The sequence below is a fragment of the Lissotriton vulgaris genome, chromosome 3_2, assembly GCF_964263255.1.
Source record: "Lissotriton vulgaris chromosome 3_2, aLisVul1.2, whole genome shotgun sequence".
Taxonomy (NCBI): Eukaryota; Metazoa; Chordata; class Amphibia; order Caudata; family Salamandridae; genus Lissotriton; species Lissotriton vulgaris.
In genome coordinates this window covers 170,092,207-170,118,653 of record NC_141690.1, presented here as the reverse complement: position 1 = coordinate 170,118,653, position 26,447 = coordinate 170,092,207, and positions in this window count along the sequence as shown.

The window sequence follows — 26,447 nt, the reverse complement described above, 5'->3', positions numbered from 1 at the left end:
ACACTCCAAGCGTAATCAGGGAGAAACGATTAGCCTATAAATTAGCCCTCCGTGCTGCCAAAGTAGACTGGGATGAGGGGAACTGGACCAAAATGACAGCTGCTCTTGCATGCCGAGATGCCCGGACTTTCTGGCAGATCGTCAAGCATGGCTCAGCTGAACCACTTGCAGCAGTGGAGGCCAATGTAGCACCCTTTGTTTGGGAGGAACACTTTAAAAATCTTTATAAATCACATAGTAGCGATCTGGTGATGACCCTACCTGAAGATGTGTTGCATTCTTCCACTGACAGAGTAGCCCCCATGGACGGATTTAGCGTGGAGGAGATCACCATGGCAATCACGTCCCTGGCTGTCGGAAAGGCGCCGGGCCTTGACAGGCTGCCAGGCGACCTTTACAAACACGAACCAAAGATATGGGCTCCTTACCTCAGGGTGTTATTTAATTCAATCCTGAATGGCATGCCAATCCCCCCGACTTGGCCGGGGGCAGAGATAGTCCCAATTTTCAAGAAGGGATCGCCTCTGCTCCCGGCCAACTATAGGCCAATAAGCTTGATTGACGTGTCCCAAAAACTCTTTGCAAAGCTGCTGTTAAATCGCCTGCTTGAGTGGATTAGGGATTTTAATATCCTGAGCCCCTTCCAGGCAGGATTCAGGGAGAAGGTCTCTACCATTGACCAGGTCTTTCGGCTTGTCCTCATCTATTGGAAAACGGTGCAGTTGGAGGGTGGCAGCCTCTACACTGTATTTGTGGACCTGAGGGCGGCGTTCGACCTGGTCCCCCGGACCAAGCTGTGGGAGGTCCTGGCCAAACTGGGGGTTCCTGAAGGCTTGTTGAAAATGTTAGTTCGCCTCCATAGCGCAAATTTTGCACAGGTGAGATGTGGCAGGATGGGTGTACTGTCTGAGAGGTTCCCCGTTGGCAGGGGGGTAAGACAGGGTTGTGTGCTTGCACCGACCCTGTTTTGCCTCTATGTCAACGGGGTTATCTCTCACTTAGAGGGGGTGCCCAACTCCGATGCTCCAAAACTGGCTGCCGAAAGGGTGCCGGCTATCATGTTTGCCGACGACACCCTGTTGTTATCAAAGTCGGCAATGGGTATCCAGCGCATCCTCGATGGCTTTGCGGATTTCTGTGAGGCCCATGGTCTGGAAATCAACGCTATTAAAACTAAATTCATGGTCCTCAATCCCCCACAGAAACTCCACTTCAGCCCCAGTATTGCACACAACAGGCTCGAGAGAGTGAAAACCTTCGAATATCTGGGCATTACGTTAAATGACAAATTATCCTGGAACACGCACTTGGAGAAGGTCCTACTTAAACTGACCCAACACTCGGGGGGCATTATGAAGCTATTGGCGAACAACAAATCCTCAATCAGGCCCATTGGTCCTCCCATGCAGATCTACAAAACACAGGCTAAGGGGGCTGCCATCTACGGGTCTGAACTCTGGGGCCATGTTGGAACATCAGACCTTTTGAAAGTGGAGAATAAATTCATCCGGAAGCTTGTTGGATTACCTCCCAGTACGCCCCTTGTCCCCCTTAGGATGGATCTAGGTCTATGTCCGCTAGATGAAGATTTGGCTTTCCGCCCATTGGCCTACTAACGCAGACTATGGGCAACTCCCGAATTGGTCAGCTACAGACAGGGACTTCAGGAGGTCCTTGCTATGCCGGATGCTGGAAAAATCAAATGGCTTAATTTTATCAAACTGGAACTGGAGGGTTTGGGACTTTCTAAAATGTGGTCCGATCCCTTGGCCACTTGCCAACTCATTCCCAAGAAGGAATTAGCTAAGGCATACCGTGACAGTAAATTATTCTTGCTTCTCAACCAATCCAAACTTGGGACTTTGACAGACTCCTTCATGTCTTTTAAAGCCACTTACAACTTTGAATTGACTCTGGATAAAGTTTACCCTCCTCTACTCAGGAAATTATACCTACAGTGGAGACATGGGTCCCTCCCTCTCAGATCATTTACAAGTAAATGGAGTCTTCACGCAAACAGTACTTGCCCAGCATGTAGAACCTCGGATGAAACTGAACTTCACATTCTCTTTTTCTGCCCTGTCTACCGAGAGATCCGCAAGTGCTGGATTGTCCCTCTATGTAGAAATCTGGGATTTGTGAAGTGCATGGCCGCTTTTAGAGTCCTGAAAACTAATCTGACCGACTACATTGTGTTCGCGGTGGCTAAATACCTGGGCGCTGTTTGGCTCATCAGAAGGAAATGCCTCAGGGCTGGCAACTGATTTTTCCGTACCCAGGACACGGCAGTGTAATATGGGACTGTGCAAAAGCTCGATTTCAAAAACTCTTTGTTACACTGTACAATTTTTTATGAAATATCAGTTTTTAAAATGTATGTTTTAAACGTCTTTTATGGTAAAAAATCTTACCGAAATAAAGATATTTTTTTGAATTGAATTGAATATATTTATGAAAGAATTTATTTAAAACCATGTCATAATTCAAATACCAAATTTAGCGTGTGCAAGTCTTTGGCTCTGCAACCTCAGCCAGCTCTTTTTGGCTCTGTTCTAATTTGGTGTCAGTACCCCGGAACATCCAGTTTTGTTACACAAGATTGAAAAACTAAAAAAGAAACAGATAAGCACAGGCCTTCTTGCACGCATGCTGATGGAATACCTCAAGGCTGGGGTAATTCCGCTGGGATTTCAAATTATTAATGCATAATTTCGTTTTGAACTCTGGTTTAGTACGCTCTAGCACTGTTTATTTCACTTGTTTCACTTGTGCCGTTTTAATATCTCGTCACGAGCACAAAGTGTTTACCTTTTCAGTTAGTTCACAACTTTAATGCATGGTTGGGGCTGCATTGTGATTTGTGAAGTCTCATTTTCATGTCTTCACTGACAATATAATTGCATTCAGTCGAGTTTCTGGTAGTATTTGTCAATATTTATTGTTAGTATTGCAATTATTTTACTCATTGAATTACATCCCCTCATTGATTCCTGTTGAGACATTGTCGCATGTTACTACATTTACCCAGGTCTCTACTAGGACTATGGGTTTCTCGTGTGGTTGTTAATACATATTCCCTTTGGCCTTTGGGGACATATTTTGGCCATTTCTCTCATAAGGGCAGATCAATGATAGTTTAAGGCCCACTAGACACCAGGGAAAGTTTCTTTGTGAGTTAACTGGAGTTCGGCTGACAGTCTGTGTGACCAGGCATTTGTCTGGCTGTGTGTGTATTGGCATTTAGCTGGTGGTGTGTGTATGGACTGGGGCTTGGCTGGTGGTGTGCGTGGAAGGGCGCTTGATTGGTGGGTTGCGTGTATTGGCACCTGCCTGGTGTGTGTGCGGGGTGGTGCTTCCCTGGTGGTGTATGTTGACTGGTGCTTGCCAGGCAGTCTGCGGAGACTGGTGGTGTGTGTGTGCACTGGCGCTTGGATGGCAGGGTGTCTGAAATGGGATTTTGTTGGCAGTGTGTGCCGACTGGCTTCTGGGTGGTGATTGGCAGACATAGTATTTTAGAATGCTGGCTGTTTTATTTCTTGTCATCCTTTGCATTTGTGATAGTAATGTTTTATTTCTCTTTTGTATTCTAGCACACAGCTTTTGATTTCCTTTGCTGTTACTCCTGCTTGTGGTTCCAGCACTTACAGGTCTGCAATTTGTGTAGTTGCATGTGTTTGGTAAGAAAACGTTTTTTACACTTTTTACTCTAAATGAGTATCATTTCCCTGCATGAATGTGTTTTTTCTAAATGGTTTAATAATAGCAGCATATTTTGTTTTGTGGTATTTGCTGGTGTGTCTTGCTGTCCCTTTCAAGTGAGTGGTTTTTGCGTATGTAGGTCTTTGTGTGCTTTGTATTGATTGACCTTTCCCTCCAGATTACCAGTAGTTTTATTTTCTGTTTGATAAAGCCACACTTTGTTTATTACTTATTCTGCACAGGGTTGGTTATTGTTGACTTATTTGTCAAGTTACTTTATTAGTAAGGATTATAGCTAGCCACAGGATTACTGCTCAGCAGGTTGTTGGTATGCTTTTTAAATCTTCCTCTGATCGTAATTATGAGCCTGACTCTGCACATCTGAGGCAGGGGAGGAAGTGCAGGATTCTGGCAGTGAATTTTCTGTCCCAGAGGAATCATCCAATAATGAAGCCACTATTTTAGAGGAGGACACTGGTATGCTAATAGTGCAGCAAGAGGCCCCTGGGCTGCAGCCTGTGTCTGAAAGGCTTCCCATTAGAAGTGCTGCATTCTGGGTCTCCCCAAACTTGCTGCAGCATGCGTTGCCTGCCTTCCCTGATGTCGCAGGGTGTAACGTGAATACTGAAAACTTTTTGCCTTTATATTTTTCAGTTGTTTATGGACTATGTATCATTTAATGAAATTATTGACAATTCTAATTTGTATGCTGAACAGTATTTCAGGGACAACAGACTTAAGCCCCATTCTAGAACTAGCCAGTGGACTCCCACAAATCTACATGAGTAGAAGAAGCTCTTGGGTTTAACATTTTTGATGGGCCTGATAAAGAAGCCATTGCTGTCTTCATATTGGTCTGCTAGTCCCTTGATGGTAATGACTGTATTTCCTGCAACCATGAGTCGTGATAGGTATTTGCTTCGGGTGTTGCATTTTGTTGATAATACTTCAGTATTACCACAAGATCACCCTGTGCGTGACCGTCTTTTTAAGATTTGAACTGTCGTTGATCACTTTGTAGAGCAATTTTCAGAGATATATATTCCAGGCAATGAAATAGCTGTGGATGAGTCTTAGGTCCAGTTCAAAGGGCGTTTGATTTTAGACAGTACATTCCTAGCAAGAGGGTACATTATGGACTCAAGATGTTAATGCTGTCTGAGAGTAGTACTAGATGTGTCTATAATTTAAAGGTGTATGCTGTTAGGGGCGCCATAATGACCCCGCTAGTTGTCTGTCCACTTTTGGGGCTAGCGAGAACATTTTCTGGGAACTTGATAGAGGACTTGTTAACATTTATACGTAGGTAACCTCTATACTAGTGTACATTTGTTCAGGAAATTATTCAGAGAGGACACTGTTGCTTGTGGCACAATCTGCTCTACCCATAAAGGTTACCCTAAAGAGCATGTTTGTAAAAAGGGGACAGTGCAGTGATTTGCAAAGTGGTGAACCTTTAGCTGTGAAATCTGTTGACATGAGAGCTGTCCACATGCTGACAACCATTAATGATGAAAGCACTTCACCTGTGACTGTTTGGGGTCAGGTTTCTGAAGTGCATTTAGACTACAATAAGCACATAGGTGGTCTTTATGGAGTAGATCAGAGGTTGGTGCCTTACACTGCTGTTCGTAAGGCCTACATGTGGTAAAAGACGGCTATCCATTTGTTTAAACTAGCAACATTCAATACTTTCATTGTATTCAAGGATTGTTCTCCAGGTTCATAGGTGACATTTGATCAGTTTTAGCGGCCTTATTGTAGTGGAAAAGGCAAGTGCTCCTAGAGCTGGAGTGGTGGAGGATGTGGCTAGATTAAAAGATCAACAAATTATTGATTCATTGCAAGAAACTACAGCAGTTCTTCCGGGAAATACCTATACCAGAGTTTTTTCAAGATAAACCCATCAGGGACCCAGAGGACTTTAGCCTGTGGAACTCCTCCAGGTTTACAACAGCCACAGCACTGACTCCAAGTGAAGTCACCACTTTTGAAAAAGCGGTACTCAAGGATGTGGGCAGGTTGGTCCCTCAGGAACCCTTTAACAACCTATCCACACAGGAGAGGGACATCATACGAACCATAACAGAGGACACATCTGTTATAGTCACACCAGCCGATAGGGGAGGGGAAATTGTGCTCCAGGAAATTGTAATTTATGATGAAGAATGCAAGCGTCAACTCTCAAACAACAAACATTACCCTCCAATTGATATTGACCCAACTACCAGGTTAACAACCATGATTACTCACCTGGTTAGTTCAGCTGAGACAGAAAACTGAAGAAAAAAAATGAGGCAGATTTCCTGGTAAACTCAAAACCAAGATTCCTTACTTCTACACGCTACCCAAAATTCACAAAGGGATTCAGCCAGTACCTGGGAGACCAATTGTGCATGGGATTGATTCCTTCCTTGAAACTCTGAGCAGTTTTTGTGACCTCATCCTAAGACCAGTTGTGATGCGAACATCAACATATTTGAGAGACTTGATGGATGTACTTGATTTACTAAAAAACCTTACCGCACAGAATGAGATTAACCTACTAGTCACACTCGATGTGGAAGTGCTATACACCAGCATACCCTAGGATGTGAACATTGAAGTGATTAAAAGGAATCTATCACATTACAACACATACATTTACAATTTATGACTTTACAACGCAGTTTTTATATCACAACATGCTTTATAAAGTATTCTTTTACATAGCAGGCCATTACATTGCATTGCATTTTCAGAAACTACCTTTACAACGCATTCCATTACATCACATTATACCTTAACAATGCATACCATTGCAATGCATACCATTACTTTGCATTTAAGGTAAGTGTTGGATAGTATAGGGGTAATAATTACTATTCTAACTCCAGTGAGTGTAACAGTAGGGTAAGTGTTGGATAGTGTAGGGGTAAAAAATACTATTCTAACTCCAGTGAGTGCAACAGTAGGGTAAGTGTTGGATAGTGTAAGGGTACTACGCGTTGTAATGGTATGCGTTGTAATGACTTGCGATGTAATGCCTGCGTTGTAGTGACATGCATTGTAATGACATGAGCTGTAGTGACATGCAATGTAATGACTGGGTTGTAATAACATGCGATGTAAAGGATGTTGCGATGTAATGACTGCTATGTAAAGGTAGTGCGATGTAATGACTGCATTGTAAAGGTTATTTCCCGATGAAAACCACCCTCCTGGTGGAAACAATTGTACCATCAAACACAGGAAACGTTGCAACAAGCCTGGCCTTTCTCTTCATGGTGGCCTTCGTGGAAGAACATATCGTTACAGATGAGAATTCATTTAAGGCTTACATTATAACATGCCGAAGATTCATAGGCGACATCCTAATCCTGTGGCTTGGAGACACAGCCAAGTGTGCTGTCTTCTGTTTCTGGATAAATACTCTGAACCCATTACTAAGATTTACCACCACTGTATCAGAGCTCCCAGTAGCATTTCTTGATCTTCTTATCTCCAGAGAAGATGGAAAATTGTCTACTACCAACAACAAAAAACCTACAGACCGGAACAGTCTTCTTCTTTACGAGACCCACCATCCCAAAGCCCTATGAGACAACCTCCTGAGGGGTCGATTTCTCCGCTTACGGAAGAACTGCAACACACTTAAAGAATATGATGTACATGCTAAGGTGTTAAGTACCAATCTGACTGCACGCCACTACCCATCAAGGATTTTTATCCAAGCGTACAAGAGGGCAAGAAATAACCATAGCCTGTTCCTGCTGGAAACAAAAATGAAGGATACCATGAACACTGTCACCTGTGTCACTACCTTCACACCATCTTCCAACCAGGCTCAAAAAACATTAAAAACGCTGTCAGATTCTCAAAACAGGGACTTTAGACATTACTGACTCCTTGTTTGCATATAAACCCACAAGCAACCTAAAAGACCTCCTAGTTCCCACACGACCTCCATCTCCCATGAGGAACCCCCAGAGGACACTCAGGGGTCTTCCCCCAGTCATTACCCATGAGGGACATGCACTTCATATGCCTATACTCAAGCAACAAAAGAGAGCGAACTGGGAAAACACGTCCATGGGAACAAAAAGGTCACACAAATTGTAACACTAAGAACTGTATTTACCTCATCACATGCTCCTGCACACTACGTTAAATTGGGATGACCACAAGGATGATAAAAACCAGGATCACAGAACATCGCAGTAACATCGGCTGCAAAAGAGCTACTACCAAAATGTCGACCCATTGTTTTTAATGCAACCACACACCAGAAAGCATAAAATGGATGATTCTTGAGGCCAATGGCAGATGGAGTACTGAATCACTGTTCAGTAGAGAGCAACAATGGGTCTTTTGCCTCCAGAAACATATCAAACGGCCCAACGATTACATACCCTGGACCGAATGTAACTAATCACTGCTGACATGTCAATGCACTCTTGTAGTACAGTACATGCCCCCCTTTTGTACGCCCTCTACGAGACAGTATACAACCATAGGAATAGTCTGCGTATCTACATAGTAATAGGCTGTGTATCCACAGCAGTGCATTAACATTATTGAGAACAAATCCAATTAATGTGGACACAATAGGTCTGTTGAGACACCACCATATCCAGCACCATCAGTCAGATATACCAAGGAGATACCTATAGATCCACAGGAAACCTTTTATTTGGGTACATCCACATATTATACATAGTCATCGATTGATATCACTGAATTAATTCATGTAGTGACATGATCACATATATACTTTAGATCTCTACCCACATTATCACGCCACCTCCTTACTTGCTCCATCCTGGTGGACTACATTCGAGAAGAACAATGTGGTCTCTTTACCTAAGTATCGCCACTCCTACTTTATTGGAGTCTATCACGTATATAAATATAAACATACATAAATAACACCCTGTTCGAAATCTACCCCCTTTCCAATATGGCCGCCACACCAGAACTTCTATTTCTCACACAGGTTAAGCTTGTAATCTTTTAAAAGAAATGCCGGCCATGGGATACTTCTATATTCTATGTACCAAGTGCCAGTAGCATACACATAGAAGACCATTTGACACAATTTTAAATACAGGCTGGCTTGTAACACAGCATGCTATAACCATGAACCGACAGACCTGCTTCACATCATTCATACATGACCACCATGTCTACATGTTGGCCATCATAGATTCTGCAGAATGAGATTTATTTCAGCTGGGGATTTGGGGTGAATTTACTGGTGCCTCTGCTCGGCTGCAATAACCTCTGGGCGAGCAGCATGCAGGGTAGGTGAAAACATCAGTCTCCGCAATCATCCAAGTAACTGTCATTTACTCTGAGCTGACCTCTACCTTCTTAACAGGACGCCTGCTTTGACATTTGATTTTCTTGTTGTAATCTTACTTTTTTTGTTTGAAATTTCCATTGCAGCTAACATGCGGTCATCTGCTTTCGACCCAAGGTGCATTTCTTCCTTCATTGTAGGGTAGAATTATATCCCTACCCTTACATTAGTTCACCTTGCAAGTGTTGTGCGTCTGTGTGTGTTTTTAAAGCGTTTTTTAACTGTCACACTACATAGAACTTCACTTGCCAAAAATAACTGGGGTGTGTCACTTCACAATATGCCTCACAGGAGCTATGCATTCTTCTCTGAGCATGTTTTTATTTGTACATAATATATCTATGCCATTGAACACTCCTTGTGAATGCATCAAAGGGTATGTGCAAACCCGCAGAATAGAACATGACATGATCATGCTTACTTTATTTTTCATTTTTTCATGTTGGTTTGGGACCACACTTGGGGTATACAATGGTGGTACCTGCTTGACTTACTATTATATTTTCTCTGTTCACCTCCTTACTTAAATAGCTTGATGGTAATCATTTGATACCACAAAACTACACACCCAACCATGACTAAGGGTAGGGATAACTATCACTTTTATTTTCTGGCCCTGAAGAAACATCACAGATCCCTCATGGACCCTTTAGGCGTGAAACATGTCAACCAACACATACCGAAAGATTGCCAGTCTTCATAATTAGAAGTACATTCTATACACATTTTTGTCCTTACCAAGGGGATGTCTGATTAAACATGTGTTACCATACCTCTTAGGTAGTTTTAACTCACCATTTCCAATTATCCCACACACCTGCACTCACCATCATGGCTAAATGTAAAAGATATCTGCCAAAGAGCCCTCTTATGAGGTCTGTGGGTATTGCAGCACCGAACCCACAAGGAACAAAGCCCAATAATGAAGCATATATGAAACAACAAGAGAGAAAGGGTTTTGTTAGGACCACTCTTTTACCCCTTCCAACTAAATGTATTGCAATCAACATAAGAGTGTCAAAATAAAAAGAAGAATTAAACAACAGAGGATGAAACACAAAACCAGTTTGTGTCAATAGACAGAATAGGAATTACCACCGTCTAAGAGTACTGAGATATAGTAAAGAGATAGGGTGCACGTGCTCAGTGTAGAAAAAGGACCCTCAGGCACCAACTGTAAAGGTCGGTAGCCAGTTGTCTTCATTGGGTCCACAAGGATTGAAAAAGAACGGAAATGGTGATTGGGAAGTGCCTTAAGAAGAGTATGGGCTACTCATCAAATAATAATTTTATTGAGAAGGTAGCTCTAACTCTAGTAAAAACAGTGAAAAACAATGGACTGGTGATTGGTTGAGTTAGTTTGAACCAATAAGTCCTCACTGAAGTGACAAGAAAACAAAGATGGTCAACATGTTTCTGCTAAGGAGCCCAGAGTCGGCTCAGCATTCGTCAGGACCAAAACACTCATTCATACTCCTTGGTGGGCACTCACTAAGGTGTCCATGCCTAAGGTGTAGAGAAGAAAAATTCTTTTGGAAGCTAATACAACCTGATTAGTGTAGACTTCCTATAATGGATGAATCTCCCAAAAGTCTCGCCTCATGAAGGGAGACAAAAAGTCTGAAAAATAAGAAGGACAAACAAATCTGTTTTAAATGTGACTGTTCTATAATTTGTCAAAATTCATTTTATCTCAGCAAACATGCACCTATATTATAAGTCAGAGTAGTTACTCCAAAGAATTATACTATTGAAAATGCAGGGTGCAAAGCCCAGGGGAAGGCTGTCTCAGTATATGAGTTCTCATTCTCAAACAAATGCTCATTGTCTATGAAGCCTAAATCAGATAACACGCAAAACATATTTTGTCTGCGTGTTTAAAGGGTAGATATTTAATTTGTAAAAGTGCTCGTCAAATTGAAGGACCAACCCGATTTAGGAATTATTAAAAATACAAAAACGACATTTGAATGGGGCACACACAAGTAGAATGTCGTGTCAGAGAGGGTAAACTCACATTAAAAAGTCCGTTGTGGGACATCATGGGCTGACGGTGGGGGGAAACCTTCACGCTCGGTCCATCTATTAGCATAACACAGTACGATTATTATGTTAGAAGACCTCCGCTAGCGTGTGAATTCAGTTGCAAAACTGCTGGCGGTAATTAGATCAAGAAACGTGCACCTACTTGCTCCGATGCGACTCCCCGCCTGTGAACCTGCTTGGACCACAACCGCCGCCCGCAACAACCTAGCGGCAATGTGGGCGCGGATTTGTTTTGTGAGAAAAAACGCGGAAGTGCTGAGAGGGCGTGGCTCGCGTTGTTTGTGGTCACGTGCTCCTGCAAGATCTCTTTTTACTTAAAGGGGCCTCACTAGATCGTTGTTAGCTATGCCTCGTTCATCAACTATCGGTATGGTGGACCGAAAGGAACCCGTTATTTTACTAAAAAAGGTTGATGTATTGTTGGTGATAACAGTAGCAGAAAGAGGCTTATATCGCCAGTATATTTACGGGATCCAAGGATGTCAGAATGCATCCCAGGAAGAATTCATTAAGTAAGCAGGCAGTCGGTCGCTCTATCAACCTAACCCCAACAGTGTATACAATTACATAATTCTGCATTTTAGTTATGTTGGAAAAAATGTAAAACGTAAAGCAGAAGGTGGCTTATGGAGAAAGAAAGGGGGGGGGGGTTTAAGTAACTCATATATCAATTGCCTCAGACAAAAAGCCACTGACAGACAGACCTGCAATGTCAAGGAGAATAATGGTACAATTATCTCCGCATTACCGTACCCCACGGAATATCATCGTTGAGGCCATATAGGTGTGTGGAAAGGCGATATATCCACCTTTGCTCCTTTTCAAAAAGGGTGCCCTCATTGTTTGAATTGATTTGTTCTATTACCACCCATTTCACATCATTGGGGCTATGACCATTTTCCAAGAAATGGGTAGTTAGTTTGGTAGTATTCCTGCCACATCTAACATTGTTGCGATGTTCCCCAATGCGTGTCTTTATCCTCCTGGTGGTCATTCCCACATACCTCAAATGGCATGGGCAAGTAATCAAGTAGATGACATTACTTGAATTACAATTGGTATGACTTCTCAAATGCCATTCTTTCCCTTCTTCCAAATGTAAGACCTTGGTAGTGGTGGTGAGGTGGCACACACTGCATCCCCCACAAGGGAAATGGCCCATCACAGGTGGTAAGCCCCAGACATTGAGGACAGATTGGTGATGAACAGTCTGATTAGTTCTGGGACGGATATGTACAAGGGCGTCATGTAAACTTCTTTCTCTTTTATAGGAGGATAAAGGTTTTTGCCAATTGCGACCATTACTTGTTAGTATTCTCCAATGTTTGCCGATACAGCGGCTGACAGAATTGGAGATATTACTATAGGTAGTCACACACGTCAGGGGGACATTGGGTTCTGTCTCCTTTTCTTGGTCTTCCAAAAGGGCCTCCCTATTGTTGTTCCTCGCCCTCTTGCGGCTTTTTTGTAGTATTTTCTTGGGATAACCTCTCTGTGATAATTTCACAGTTAGGTCATCAGCCTGGGTGTTAAAATCTTTGAGATTACTACAATTTCTACGTATGCGTAGATATTGGCCGAAAGGGAGGTTTTCCCTTAAGGGACGCGGATGAAAACTCGTGAAATGGAGAAGGTTGTTGGTACTAGTAGGTTTGTGATAGGTTTTACTCACAGGACGGTTGCCAGCTCTGGTAAGGGTCACATCTAAGAAGACAATAGATTCAGAATTGTATTGGTGAGTGAATCTAAGGTGGGGGTCGCAAGTGTTCACCCAATCAAAGAACGCTAAAAGGCTTTCTTCGGACCCTTTCCAAATTAAAAGCACATCATCAATGTACCTCTGCCACAGGATAACATTGAGAGTGTAAGGGTTGTTAGCGTTCAGAATATGTTTCTTCTCGAAATTATATACATACAGCCCCGCAATGCTGGGGGCAAAAGTACTGCCCATTGAAGTGCCAGTCTTCTGTAAATAGATGGTGTCTTGGTACTGGAAAAAATTGTGTTTAAGTGCTAGAGTAGCACATTCAATGATGAAGGTCTTGGAGGTGTTGTATGTCCAAGTTGTCTGTTCCAGTACATCTGCAAGGACCTTCAAGGTTGCATCCTGCGGGATACGGGGAAGAGGCGGAAAGCCGGGAGCTGGAGGTACGAGTGTTGGCAAATACTTGTGTAAATCTATTTTAAAAACAAAGCTTACTTTTAAATATTGCGTGGTGTCACATAACCTGTTGCTTTTAACCTGCACCACCGCCAGGACCTGATTGCACTTAGCGCACAGCTGATCAAAACGCTGTTGACGCTCCTCACCAGCCCCAGCGGCCACCATCAGACGAGGCGTGCACGCTGACCACGCCCACTTAGGCCACACCCCCCCCTCTGGTTAAATATGTGCATCTACAGGAAGCGCAGCGGGAGCGCCGTTTGCGCGCCGAAGGCGCGCCTAAGACAAGCCCGTCTGCGCCTGTCCGCGACCAGCCGGGACCCGGGGCCACAAACCTCGGCTCCCACCCCACCCAGAGCAGGACCTACAGCTCGGCGACCTTATACAGCATAGGTAGGACTACTATCCCCCAGTGCTCTCATATCTTCGCACCCACAGAACTACCTGCCCGATGTTCAGGGTGCAAACAATCCTTCTGCAAACCCCCGTCGCCGGCGACACAAACGTACAGCATGTACGTGCTAAACTGCCGTTCCTTACTTAAACACAGCACACAGATCTCCATGCTGCTTGAGGAGGAAAAAGCAGATTCGGCATTCCTGACAGAAACATGGCTCACTGCCCACTCCGAGCCAGACGTGGTAAAAGCCCTACCCGTAGGCTACTACATCCTCAGAGTGGATAGACCGGTAGGGAGAGGCGGAGGTCTGGCGATCATTTTAAAGAACCAGTACCGATGCCGTATTACAGCAGAAACCATCCCTGAGTGCGAGAGTGTAGCATTCTGCATAGAGTTTAACGCCAATCGCACATTCTCCGGCACCCTAATCTATCGCCCCCCCGAGCCTGTAAAAGAGTTCCACAGGTCTCTCCCAGAAATTACAGCGCAAAGAATCCTCTCCTCTGCCAACCATACAATCCTAGGTGACCTCAATCTCCACTTTAACTCCCCCTCAGACCACATTGCTCAGGAACTACAAGAGGACCTGGAAGCTCTCCAACTGCTCCAACTGGTTGCCGCCCCGACCCATGAAAAAGGCAATTTACTCGACCCTATTTTCAGTAACTGAATGAATCTAACTGTGGATCAACCCATCCCCCTTCCATGGTCGGACCATTTTTTGATCCCATTTACCTGGGTCAAACACAAGACCCCCCAGCTACCTCCCCAAACCACCACCAGGAGGAACTGGTCAAAACTCCCATTGGAGCTCTGGATGCACAACTTAGACTCCACTCGCCCGTTACCCTGCCCAGACCCTAATGTGGCAAACGCCCACTATGAGAGTTGGATCACCCACTCGCTAGACGCGATCCTCCCGCTTCGTAGGTCCTCCTCGAAGAGACTACAGAAATCTGCCCCCTGGTTCTCCGACTCTCTAAGACAACTAAAACGCCTTTGCAGACAACGAGAGAGAGCCTGGCGCTTAGACTTCCTCCCAGACAAGAAGGCTGCCTACAAAGAGGCGATCAGAGCCTACAAAGAAGGGATCAGATCAGGCCAGGCAACCCACTACTCTGAGAAAATTCTAGAAGCAAAATCTAAGCCAAAAGAAATCTTCCAAATTATAAAACAATGCTCCAATGTCAACACGGTCCCCCCACCTAACAAAACCCAGGACCAATGCAACGAGCTCGCGGACTTTTTTCATGACAAAGTTCAAAAAATTTACTCCACATTCCCAACTGCAGCCACATCCCTGGACTCGAGCAACTCACTCCCCCCTAGACCACCCCTCCACCCAGACCAGCCCTCCCTCGAGCACTTCCACCCTCTGGACCTCGACACCTTAAGCAAGGTGGCACGACAAGTCAAGTCGGGCTCCCCCTGTGATCCTGCCCCTCCAGAGATCCTGATGCAGGCTAGCAAAACCACCCTGCCTACAATCCTGGATCTCCTTAACACATCCATATCCGCTTGCTCAGTCCCCATGGCTTGGAAACAGGCCATGGTACGGGCACTGTTAAAGAAACCCAGCCTAGACCCAGACGACCATTCCAGCTACCGCCCCATCTCACTTCTCCCTTGGGCGAGCAAGGTGTTAGAGAAGCACATAAATGCGCAGCTGGTCCAGTTCCTGGAGGACCACTCTCTACTACATACATCCCAGACAGGCTTCAGACCGAAGCACGGCACGGAAACCGCCTTACTAGCGGTCACCGAAGAAACTAGAAGGATACTGGACCAGGGAGGATCAGTGGCAGTGATCCTCCTTGACCTAAGTGCCGCCTTCGATACGGTCAGCTATACCACCTTGCTGGACCGTCTCTATAACATCGGAGTTTCAGGTGACGCTTTAAGGTGGTTTGACTCCTTTCTGTCTGGGAGGTCGTTTCAGATCTTCGACGGAAAGACAGTGTCCTCCAGGAAACCCTTGAGCTGCGGAGTGCCACAGGGCTCCTCTCTGAGCCCTGTACTGTTCAACGTGTACATGAGGCCGCTGGCGGGTGTTGTCGAACCATATGGCATTAAAATCGTGTCATATGCCGACGACACCCAGCTTGTGGTCTCGCTGGCCACGGAGAACAACACTCACTCCCCAGCAGACCTGCTAAATTGCCTAGAGGACGTTAAGGGATGGATGACAAACTCCTCCCTTAAACTAAACGGAGAAAAGACGGAGCTCATGCTCCTAGGCCCAACCTCCCCTGTGTCTTTCACCTCCTTGTGGCCCAGTGCTCTGGGTCCCCCCCCCACTCACAAGGAAAGTGTTAAAAGCCTGGGAGTATGGCTAGACAACAAACTTTCCTTCTCCACCCAGGCCAAAAAGCTGTCCGCCACTTGTTTTGGCCTACTTAGAATCCTGAGGAAAGTGCTCCCGTTACTTCCCCTAGAGGCCAAAAAGGTGGCAGTACAAGGTCTTATCCAATCCCGCCTGGACTCAAACAATGCACTATACTTGGGGGCCCCGGAGATGACCCTCAGGAAATTGCAAATTGTTCAAAATTGCGCAGCACGCACCCTGCTGAAAATTCCGCGCACCCAGTCGGCCAAACCTGCTCTAAAAAGTCTCCACTGGCTGCCAGTGAGGCAGAGAGTGGCCTTTAAGGCGCTATGCTTGGCGCACCGCGCCTTTTGGAAAATGGGCCCTGCCATAAACACCGACCTGGTCACCCCCTACCACCCTAAGAGGAACCTTCGGTCGACGGAGGCATTCCTCGCCGTTGTTCCCAGAGTGAAGCGAGCCAGGTCCGGAGGTAGGCTGTTCTCCTTGAACACCGCCAGGCTATGGAATGCTCTTCCCATCTCACTCCGTTCCAACCCAGACCTCCTCGCATTCCGGAAAAATCTAAAGACGCTGCTGTTTGCTCAATCCTATGTACCTTAGCTCCTTTCCAGTCACTTTCCCTTCAACCCAGCGCTTGGACGCCTGCGGGCAGCAACCGCGCTCAATAAATACTTTTACAATTACAATTACAATTACAATTACAATTACAATACAGGTATATAGACTTTCGATGTCTAGGGAAACCAGGTAACATGGTTCTTCTCGTAGTTCTACAGTAAGCAACATCGAAAGGAGGCTTTTGGTGTCCTTGATGTAGGTACTGGTGGATTGTACCAGGGGTTTGAAGAAGAAATCGCAATATTTGGAGAGTGGCTCCAATTGGGAGCCAATCCCTGACACAATAGGTCTTCCCGGAGGTGGAACCCGATTTTTATGGGTTTTCGGAAGGGTGTAAAAATATGGTATTTTCTCTTCAGAACTGGTCAAAAAGTCAGCCTCTTGTTTGCTGATGTAGCCATCCCTTTCTGCAGTACTGACTAAATCTACAATTTCATCCTTAAGGTAAGGGGAAGGATCCTGTTGGAGGATGGTGTAGCTATTTGTATCACCCAGGAGGCGTTTACATTCATTGTCATAGGCAATGGCATCCTGGATGACAATACCACCCCCCTTGTCCGCACTTTTGATCACAATCTCTGTGTTCTTCTGTAAATTTTGTATGGCTTTATATTCTCCTGCTGTTAGGTTCTTGTAAGGGGTCGGCTCTGTCAATGCTTCTACCTCAAGGGACACAGCGTGTTCAAACGCTATGATATCTGCTGGTATTAGATGAGTAGGAGGATTAAAGTTGGATTTAATTTTGAAATTGGTGTCACTAGAGGATGCTTGAGTGGTATGTTCCTGTTGTTCGAAGAAAGTCTTAAGCCTAAGTTTTCTAAAGAACTCCCCAAGTTCACATCTTAATTTGAAACGGTCCAAGCGGGGGGTAGGTATAAAGCCTAAACCCCTTTCTAAGACAGAGATTTCATCGGGGGTCAGAGTTACGTTTGATAAATTTGTTATTAGACTTTTTGGTTGCTCGGGCCCGCTCTCTGATCCTGAGTTTTGCTCCGCGTGTTGTCCCCTACGGATTCTGTTGGCCCCCAGTGAACTTGATTCCCTGTTCTCCTCTTCCCCCTGCCTCTCCGGCCAAACCCTAAAGAAGGTTGTGGATACATGTTTTGTTGAAAATGTTGTGGTGGAGGGGGAACAAAATGTGGATTCCAACCAAAATTAGATGGAAATGGCGGCTGGTTGTAGGGGTTAGGCTGATAAGCACCCGGTCCCTGATGTGGGTAGGGAAACCAGTGTGGATTGTATTGGTTTCGTTGTTGATTCCCTCTGCCCCTACCGCGTGGTCTATTCCCTCGGCTGCCACTACTCGAATTACTAGAATCTGAATCGTCAGTGGTATTGAGATCGTGATTAGTACGGTCTGGTGGAGTATAATCATCACTGGCATATGGGTAGGTTTTCTCATAGGACCATCTTTTAAGATCTTTCTGGAACTTGGTGATTTTAGATTGTGCAAGGTTTTCCTTGTATTCGTTGAGTTCTTTATTAAACTCCTCCAGTTTCTTTTTAAAGCCCGTAATCGTGGTTTTAATATGATTCTCTGTGGCCTGTATGTCAATTAGTAGGGCTTCTGATAGACGCATTGCTGTTTTTATGATTAGGAGGGCCCAATCATGCGTACAGTGCCAAGCAATTTGGGCCCACTCTTTCCTGAATACGCTGTCCTCTAGAAATATTCGTGGGGCATTGGATACCAATAGACCCTTTGGGGCCATTTTGTTCGTGAGGTATTCCTTCATCATTGTCCCATGTAGGATAGCTCTAATTCTGCTTTTCTTTAGTTCCCCCAACTTGTCCCAATCGGACGTTTGTGAGATGGTTTGGGCCATCAAGGGATCCGCAAACAATGAGGGATCGCTAAGTATGGCATCCGCCTCCTCTCTGGTAAACGACAAACCTGATGCCTCCATTCCAAAGGCCTAGACGTAGCACTTTATGGTATTATATCACCCAATGAGCTAGATTAAAAAAGGACTCTCGCAGCTGCACGCTGCTAACTCATATGAAACAACAAGAGAGAAAGGGTTTTGTTAGGACCACTCTTTTACCCCTTCCAACTAAATGTATTGCAATCAACATAAGAGTGTCAAAATAAAAAGAAGAATTAAACAACAGAGGATGAAACACAAAACCAGTTTGTGTCAATAGACAGAATAGGAATTACCACCGTCTAAGAGTACTGAGATATAGTAAAGAGATAGGGTGCACGTGCTTAGTGTAGAAAAAGGACCCTCAGGCACCAACCAATAATGAAGCATGACACCCTAATGGGTGTGTGAGGCCACCACTTCCTAAGAAGAAAGCTCCCTTCTCGCCATGGGCATTTGAACATTTACCTAAGTAACAAGTACCCCACTAATGTTTTCTTACTTGGTCTTGGGAGCAAGTGTACTGGACCTGTCAAATAACTCCCTCTTATGCCTTCTCTTGTGATAAATTTTACCATGAAGGGAAGTCCGTGGATGGACGAATTTTGGCCCCGAGAATTAGGTCCTGTCCCTGAATCTGTGCCAGTAGTGAAAAGCCTATGTATGAAGCTGGATAGTAACCTGTTGATGGCTAAGCAGATAGTGACAGTGGTTTGCAGCTACACAGGTCTCCTTAGACAGCTCCCGAAATTGTTTCCTATTCTTTCTTTTACAACTAGTGGCTGCATTGATCATGTCATGGTGGGACTATGGCAATTCCCTGTACATCGGCCTCCCCATTAAGCTGCTGGGTAAGTTTCAAGTGGCTTTGAATGATGCTACAAGACTATTGTTCAAGCTACCAAGATGGGTGCATGCCACACCACTGCTGCAACAATTGCATTGGCTACCAGTCAAACAGAGGGCCTGGTTTAAAGGCCTGTGTATTACCCACAAGATGGTGTATGGCATGGTACCAGCCTATATTGAGGAGATGCTGAGGCACTATGTGTTTCAACTGTACCTTTGCTCCTCTGAGGCGATTTTGTTGACCAGCCCACGCTTTAATAAAACTACCTTTGGCGATCAGGCTTTTTCAGTTCTGATACCACAGATCTGGAACGAATTACCAAAAAGTTTGAGAAACGTAACTGCTCTTCTCCCCCTCCTCCTTATTCGAACAGGCTTTTGGAAGATATTGACTTCCTCATTAAATTAATATCTACTGCAATATAGTATCATAACCCTTTGAGCCAAGAGACCTTTGGTATTTGAATGAAATATAAGTGTTATTAACATAACATGTTCTTCAATATTTTAACAAATTCTTTTGTGGCATTTGTCACAGTCATCATGTATGTTGTAGAATCCCTTACATGAGTCCTTACATTGTTTATATAGAATTGTTTACCCATGATTACCAAGGCTCATCCCTTGTCCACCTTACAAAATTCTAGGGATCTTCATCACTTTCCATTGTTCTAGATGTTGGTTTTGTTTGTCTTCGTCTCGCATATATTTCAGCCCAATTATATACGTCTCTTAATTCGTATTCGATGGTATTGCACTTGCTTTTTTAGATTTTTCTGTTATTAATCTCAGATGTATATTGCTCTAACTGGCTATTGATGTCTGTTATTATCTGATCCAAAATTTCAGTTTCGATCTGTTTCCTGTTTTCAGTTTTTAATTGTGTAATCTCAATGGTTATATCCTCTAATATTCTTGATAGTTCATGATAGTTCTTCTACAATCAGTAATATTAAATCTAACGAGAATCTATTTAAGATTTGTACCATCATTATGCGAACCTTTGATTAATTTTCCCTAACGTAGGCTTGAGTGCACTCCTCAGACCTCTGGGTGTTGTACCTTGTGGTATTTGATTATAGTTGTTGTGCGCAATTGTTGATTTGTTTCCTTTTTTGACTTGTATAACAGCTGTCGCAGAAGACTCATAATTGTTCCTGAGCTTTTAGTGGTAACTTCCAGGTCATTAATTAATGAATACATTCTCTGTGCCTCCTCATATGAGCATCCTAAAGTTTGAACGCTATGTTCCGATAGTTTGGATATATCCAAATGACATTTTCTTTGGGTGCTAATAGATGACCAGAAATGAAATGTAAACCAATTAATTATTGTTCAAGTGCACTCTGCTTTTCGTCAATACATTTTAACCAAATAGATGCTTTTTCGGATGCTAAAGGGTACCACCCTCTGGTCAGGGTGCAAACAAAGTCAATAGTCGCACTCTGCCTTCCTAACATCATGTCTCCCTCAGCACTCCTACTCTATTCCCTAACAGGGCTATGTCAATCCTTTATCATTGTTATGTCAATCCTTTCCCATTATTATGCCAAGCCAAATAATAAGCAAATCTTTTATTTGTTCATTGGGTTGGTTCACAAATGTATTCAAATCATTTCTCTTGAAAACTTCCCAAAATAAAGTACCATGTATTCATGTTTCAAATGTAAAAAAATTAACCATTCGTAATCATTCCTCAATGCATTTTGGACTATTCAGTCCATCATAAGGAGGTAATTTAATATGGAACAAAAAGAGAATAATGCAAACATGCCATCCCTTCACCAACATAAGTAATATATCCATGTCCCACCTTTAGTTGATGAAAGGATGACATTTGTGCTGTGTGTGGGAACTTAGTGTTATTGGTTGCTGGGTGTCCTGGAGTCATTCCCACTTAGTAAATCCAATGAAAGTGTCACCACACCCACAGCTCACCAGAACACTCTCTACACATGTGGATAAACAGAGGTCTAGACTTGCTATTTGAGACCAGTGTAAGGATCTGGATAGCTGGGCCTGCTCCCACTTGTTCCCAGGAATGAGAAGTGAGGTAATCATAAAAGTGTGACAATTCCAGGCCCTCAAAGCTATAAATGCGGCCTGGGTGGTAGGTAAGCATGGGCGTAAAATCCGTTCCGCTCGCGGATTTTGCGGATTTTCGGTAAATTCGCAATCCGCGAGATTCGCGAATTTCCCGCAAAATCCGCAAATTCGCACGCAGCGGATTTTTTTTTTCTTGGTGATACAATTTTGCGGCGCGCGGCGTTTACTTACCGTCATTCAGTGTTTGCCGAGTTGTTTTTCTTGATATTTTGCGAGTGCTGCGCCATTTTGGATCTTGCTGCGGGATCCAGCGGGAATTTGGCGAGCGCGATTACGTAATCGCGGCTTGCCAACTTGCACAGCGAGAGTTTGTCAACGCGAGTACGCCATGATCACGTATCGCGGGACTTCGCAATTGCGAGCTCGGAGATGCGGCGAGCAGCAACAATCTCGCACTCGCGAAAATATAAAATTTGCAATTCTGCACAAGAAATCCACCAGCAAGCAGCATAAACCTTCTGGAAATGATGATTTTTATCTGAATAACTCCTCAGGTTGACGTTTGCCTGCACTTTTTTTGCAAGGAGTCCATTTTGGGGAGGGGGGTGGGGTGGGAGGAAGGAAGTGCCCCACAGTCTTCAACTTCCTGTTCCTGTCCAGCAGGCTCCTCCCAGTGCTTTGTCCATCTCCTGGTCACTTTTCATTTGGATCTGGAGCTGGAAGGATTACTTTTTGTGGATGCTGCTGGACATTTGGATTTGAGGCCTTTTTGACTTTCTTTGGATCACTTTTGGATTAGAAATTTCACAAGTAAGTTTGTTTGGGGCATTACAGTTGCTGCAACTACAATTTTGGAATTTTCGATTTTTGGGCTGTTTTGGGGCCTTTTGCCCAGGGGTACTCAGTGGTGGGTGCACTGAGTCTTTCTGTGGGGTGTTTTGAATTTAAACATCATGGAGGGGCTGGATGGCTTGGGATTGTGCTGATTTTTCTGTGATTTTCGTTTTTTTGGCCTGTTGTGGCCTTTTCACCCTGGGTAGTGAGTGGTGCATGGGCCTAGTCTTTCTGTGGGTTGTCTTGAATTTAAACATCATGGAGGGGCTGGATGGCATGGGATTGTGCTGATTGTTCTGTGATTTTCTTTTTTTTTGGCCTGTTGTGGACAGGCCATGTGGTTGGGGGCCATTTTGAGTCCTGCTACAGGCCCTGGCCATGTGCTGTGATGGAGGGGGCCATTTTGAATGCAGGCAGTGTTCTCAGGCCTGCACCCATTTTGCCTAGCTTCCATCCATTATGCCCAGGGGTAGTGAGTGGTGCATGGGCCTAGTCTTTCTGTGGGTTGTCTTAAATTTAAACATCATGGAGGGGCTGGATGGCATGGGATTGTGCTGATTTTTCTGTGATTTTCGTTTTTTTGGCCTGTTGTGGACAGGCCATGTGGTTGGGGGCCATTTTGAGTGCTGCTACTGGCCCTGGTCATGTGCTGTGATGGAGGGGGCCATTTTGAATGCAGGCAGTGTTCTCAGGCCTGCACCCATTTTGCCTAGCTTTCATCCATTATGCCCAGGGGTAGTGAGTGGTGCATGGGCCTAGTCTTTCTGTGGGTTGTCTTGAATTTAAACATCATGGAGGGGCTGGATGGCATGGGATTGTGCTGATTTTTCTGTGATTTTCGTTTTTTTGGCCTATTGTGGACAGGCCATGTGGTTGGGGGCCATTTTGAGTGCTGCTACAGGCCCTGGCCATGTGCTGTGATGGAGGGGGCCATTTTGAATGCAGGCAGTGTTCTCAGGCCTGCACCCATTTTGCCTAGCTTTCATCCATTATGCCCAGGGGTAGTGAGTGGTGCATGGGCCTAGTCTTTCTGTGGGTTGTCTTGAATTTAAACATCATGGAGGGGCTGGATGGCATGGGATTGTGCTGATTTTTCTGTGATTTTTGTTTTTTTGGCCTGTTGTGGACAGGCCATGTGGTTGGGGGCCATTTTGAGTGCTGCTACAGGCCCTGGCCATGTGCTGTGATGGAGGGGGCCATTTTGAATGCAGGCAGTGTTCTCAGGCCTGCACCCATTTTGCCTAGCTTTCATCCATTATGCCCACGGGTAGTAAGTGGTGCATGGGCCTAGTCTTTCCTGTGGGTTGTATTGAATTTAAACATCATGGAGGGGCTGGATGGCTTGGGATTGTGCAGATTTTTCTGCGATTTTCGTTTTTTTGGCCTGTTGTGGCCTTTTCACCAGGGGGTAGTGAGTGGTGCATGTGCCTAGTCTTTCTGTGGGTTGTCTTGAATTTAAACATCATGGAGGGGCTGGATGGCTTGGGATTGTGCTGATTTTTCTGTGATTTTCGTTTTTTTGGCCTGTTGTTGTGGCCTTTTCACCAGGGGTAGTGACTAGTGAGTGTTGCATGTGCCTAGTCTTTCTGTGGGGTGTCTTGAATTTAAGCATCATGGAGGGCATGGGATTGTGCTGATTTTTCTGTTTTTTTTCGATTTTTTTGGGGTGTATAACTGAACTGATGTTCCTCTGTCTTCCATTGCTTTTAGGTGCACAAGACTCAAGAGAACCACCAGTGCCAGGAAGAAGTCCTGCAGCGGTGTGTGTGTGCAGCATAACGTCACGCGACGTCACGTCTGGCCTCAGACAACTCTACAATTCGTGCAACTGCGGCCTGCTGTCTGACCTGCTCTGAAGAAGATGGCCCCAAAAAAAGGTCTCCGTAGCTCCTCTAGCAAGAAAGTTGCTAGTAAGGAGCAGAAGAAGCAAGTTACCAAGGAGGCTGGTGTGCCGGCCGCCGCATTTTTTGGGAGCAAAAAAAAAATTACGCCTGCAGCAGCAGCAGGATCTGCTGGGGACCAAGCTGGGAGCAGCACCCCCGCTCCATTGGGTTCAGTGCCTCCACCACCACGCCAACTTAAGTCAAAGCCCTTGAGTGCTTCAGAGGCAGTCAGTGTACTTCTTCAATCACCATCGACCAGTGATGTTGGCTCATCGCAAGAAAGTAGCAGCAATGTCCCTGAATCAACACAGGTTGTTGTAACTCATCTGACAAGTGGTGAACAACCACAGCCGCAACAACAACACCATGTGCAAGTACAAGCCCGAGTACATGTGGAAGGAGAGGCAGCGCAAGGAGATGCGCAAGCAGAGGTGCATGGAGGGTCACAAGTGCCCACAATAGTTGTTCCTCCCGAAGTAGGGGCACATCAGGAAATTGACAATCAAACCGAGGTATCATTTGAGGAAGCCACTCCTCCTGATGATCATTCATTGTCTTACACATCCCTAGCAAGGAAAAGATCAAGGGGGGTGTCTACATCTTCTTCAAGCCCACCTCCTTCTGATGATCCCATTCTGGATAAAGATTGGGAACCATCATCACAGCAGTCTGAGAGTGAGGCACACCATGATCTGACAAAGATACCTAAGCGTAAAAGGAAGGTCGTCGAAAAACTCATAGCTATGGAGTGTGATGAGGCTCAACAAGAAGTGACGGATACTGCTGCTGATGAAGCCTCTCACGATGACGACGAGCCAGTCATCATAAAGGTCACTGCAGCCCCAGCGGGCATGCAGCAAAGAGACATTTTGACCCTATCCAGAGAAGCTGCTGAGCGTGATGATGATGTCGACGAGGAGGCAATGGAAATGGAAACACAACAATCATTAGATTTGGAGTTAACTAGTACACCAACACCTCCCGCTTCCATATTTCTTCCTCGCAAGAAGGGACCTCCATCCACCTCGACCTCAATTAGTGGTGGTGAAAGTGCAAAACGTACTGAAGTTCGGCAATCCACATCCTCCACTTCATCTGGCATTAGCAGCAGGACCACCACCACCAGTATCGCCGCCTCCTCCGGCCCCCAAAGACATTTCAAGTCTCCAGTTTGGGACTTCTTTAGTGTTTGCCCAAAAAAGGAAAAAGTAGCCATTTGTAGCATTTGTAAGCTTCGAGTTAGTCGTGGTAAGTTTGGTACCAACTATGGTACCGGAGGCCAGAGAGGTCATCTTAGGAGAACGCACACTGTCCAATGGTTTGCGCACCTAGAGGCGATCAAGGAAGCCCGAATTGCACGTAATGAAAACGTTGATTTTTCATCTGATGATGACGAGGAGGAAGAAGACGATTCAAACACTTCACTTACACCCAGTACCCCTGTCAGCAGCACACCCCATGTGAGCCACACTAAGAGTGTGGGAGAGAGTGAGACACCAATGCGAAAAAGTTCATCAGCGAGCGTAACTGGGTCGAAGATATCATCATCATCATCCCGTAAATCCTTGGTCCAGGGTAACATTAAAAAGATGTTGTTTACAGAAGCGCAATATGAACGCAACCACCCAATGACACGTCTGTATAACACTAAGCTGGCTAAAATGCTAGCTCTGGACCTTCTCCCTTTTTCTTTTGTAGAAGGGGTTGGTTTTCTAGAATTAGTGGCAGCGCTCTGCCCTAAATGGAAGGTTCCTAGCCGGTTCTATTTTGCCCGAGTTGCGGTTCCAGCACTACATGAAGATGTTCTGGAGGTGATTGGGGCAGCTTTGCAGAAGAGTGCTGTTCATACTATACATCTGACAACAGACATGTGGACCAGTGGCGCAGGCGCTGATTACATGTGTATCACTGCACACTGGTTTTTTTTTTCAGGGGCTAAAGCAAAGCTAAACGCAGATGTTGACCCGGACATTGTTTTTAAAGCTGCTCGGAAACATGCAACACTAGCCATGTTTGGTTTGGAGAAACGTCACACAGCACAAAACATTTTGGATGTCTTTAACACAAAGGTTCTTGACTGGCTGTCCCCAAAAAAACGCCAGGTTGGTTATGTTTCCACGGACAATGGCACCAATATAGTTAAGGCCATGCAGCTGGGTGACTATTTCGGAGTGGCGTGTTTGGCGCACTGTATAAACCTGGTTGTCAAAAAATTCTTGGGTGATAAAGACAGTGCAGCGTACAGAGTAGTGGACACCTGCCGAAAAATGTGCAACCATTTCAGCCATTCTTTTAAGGCCCGGAAGCATCTGAGGAGCCTGCTATATGAACGTCAAATGCCAGTGAAAGCACTCATCCAGGAGGTGGTAACAC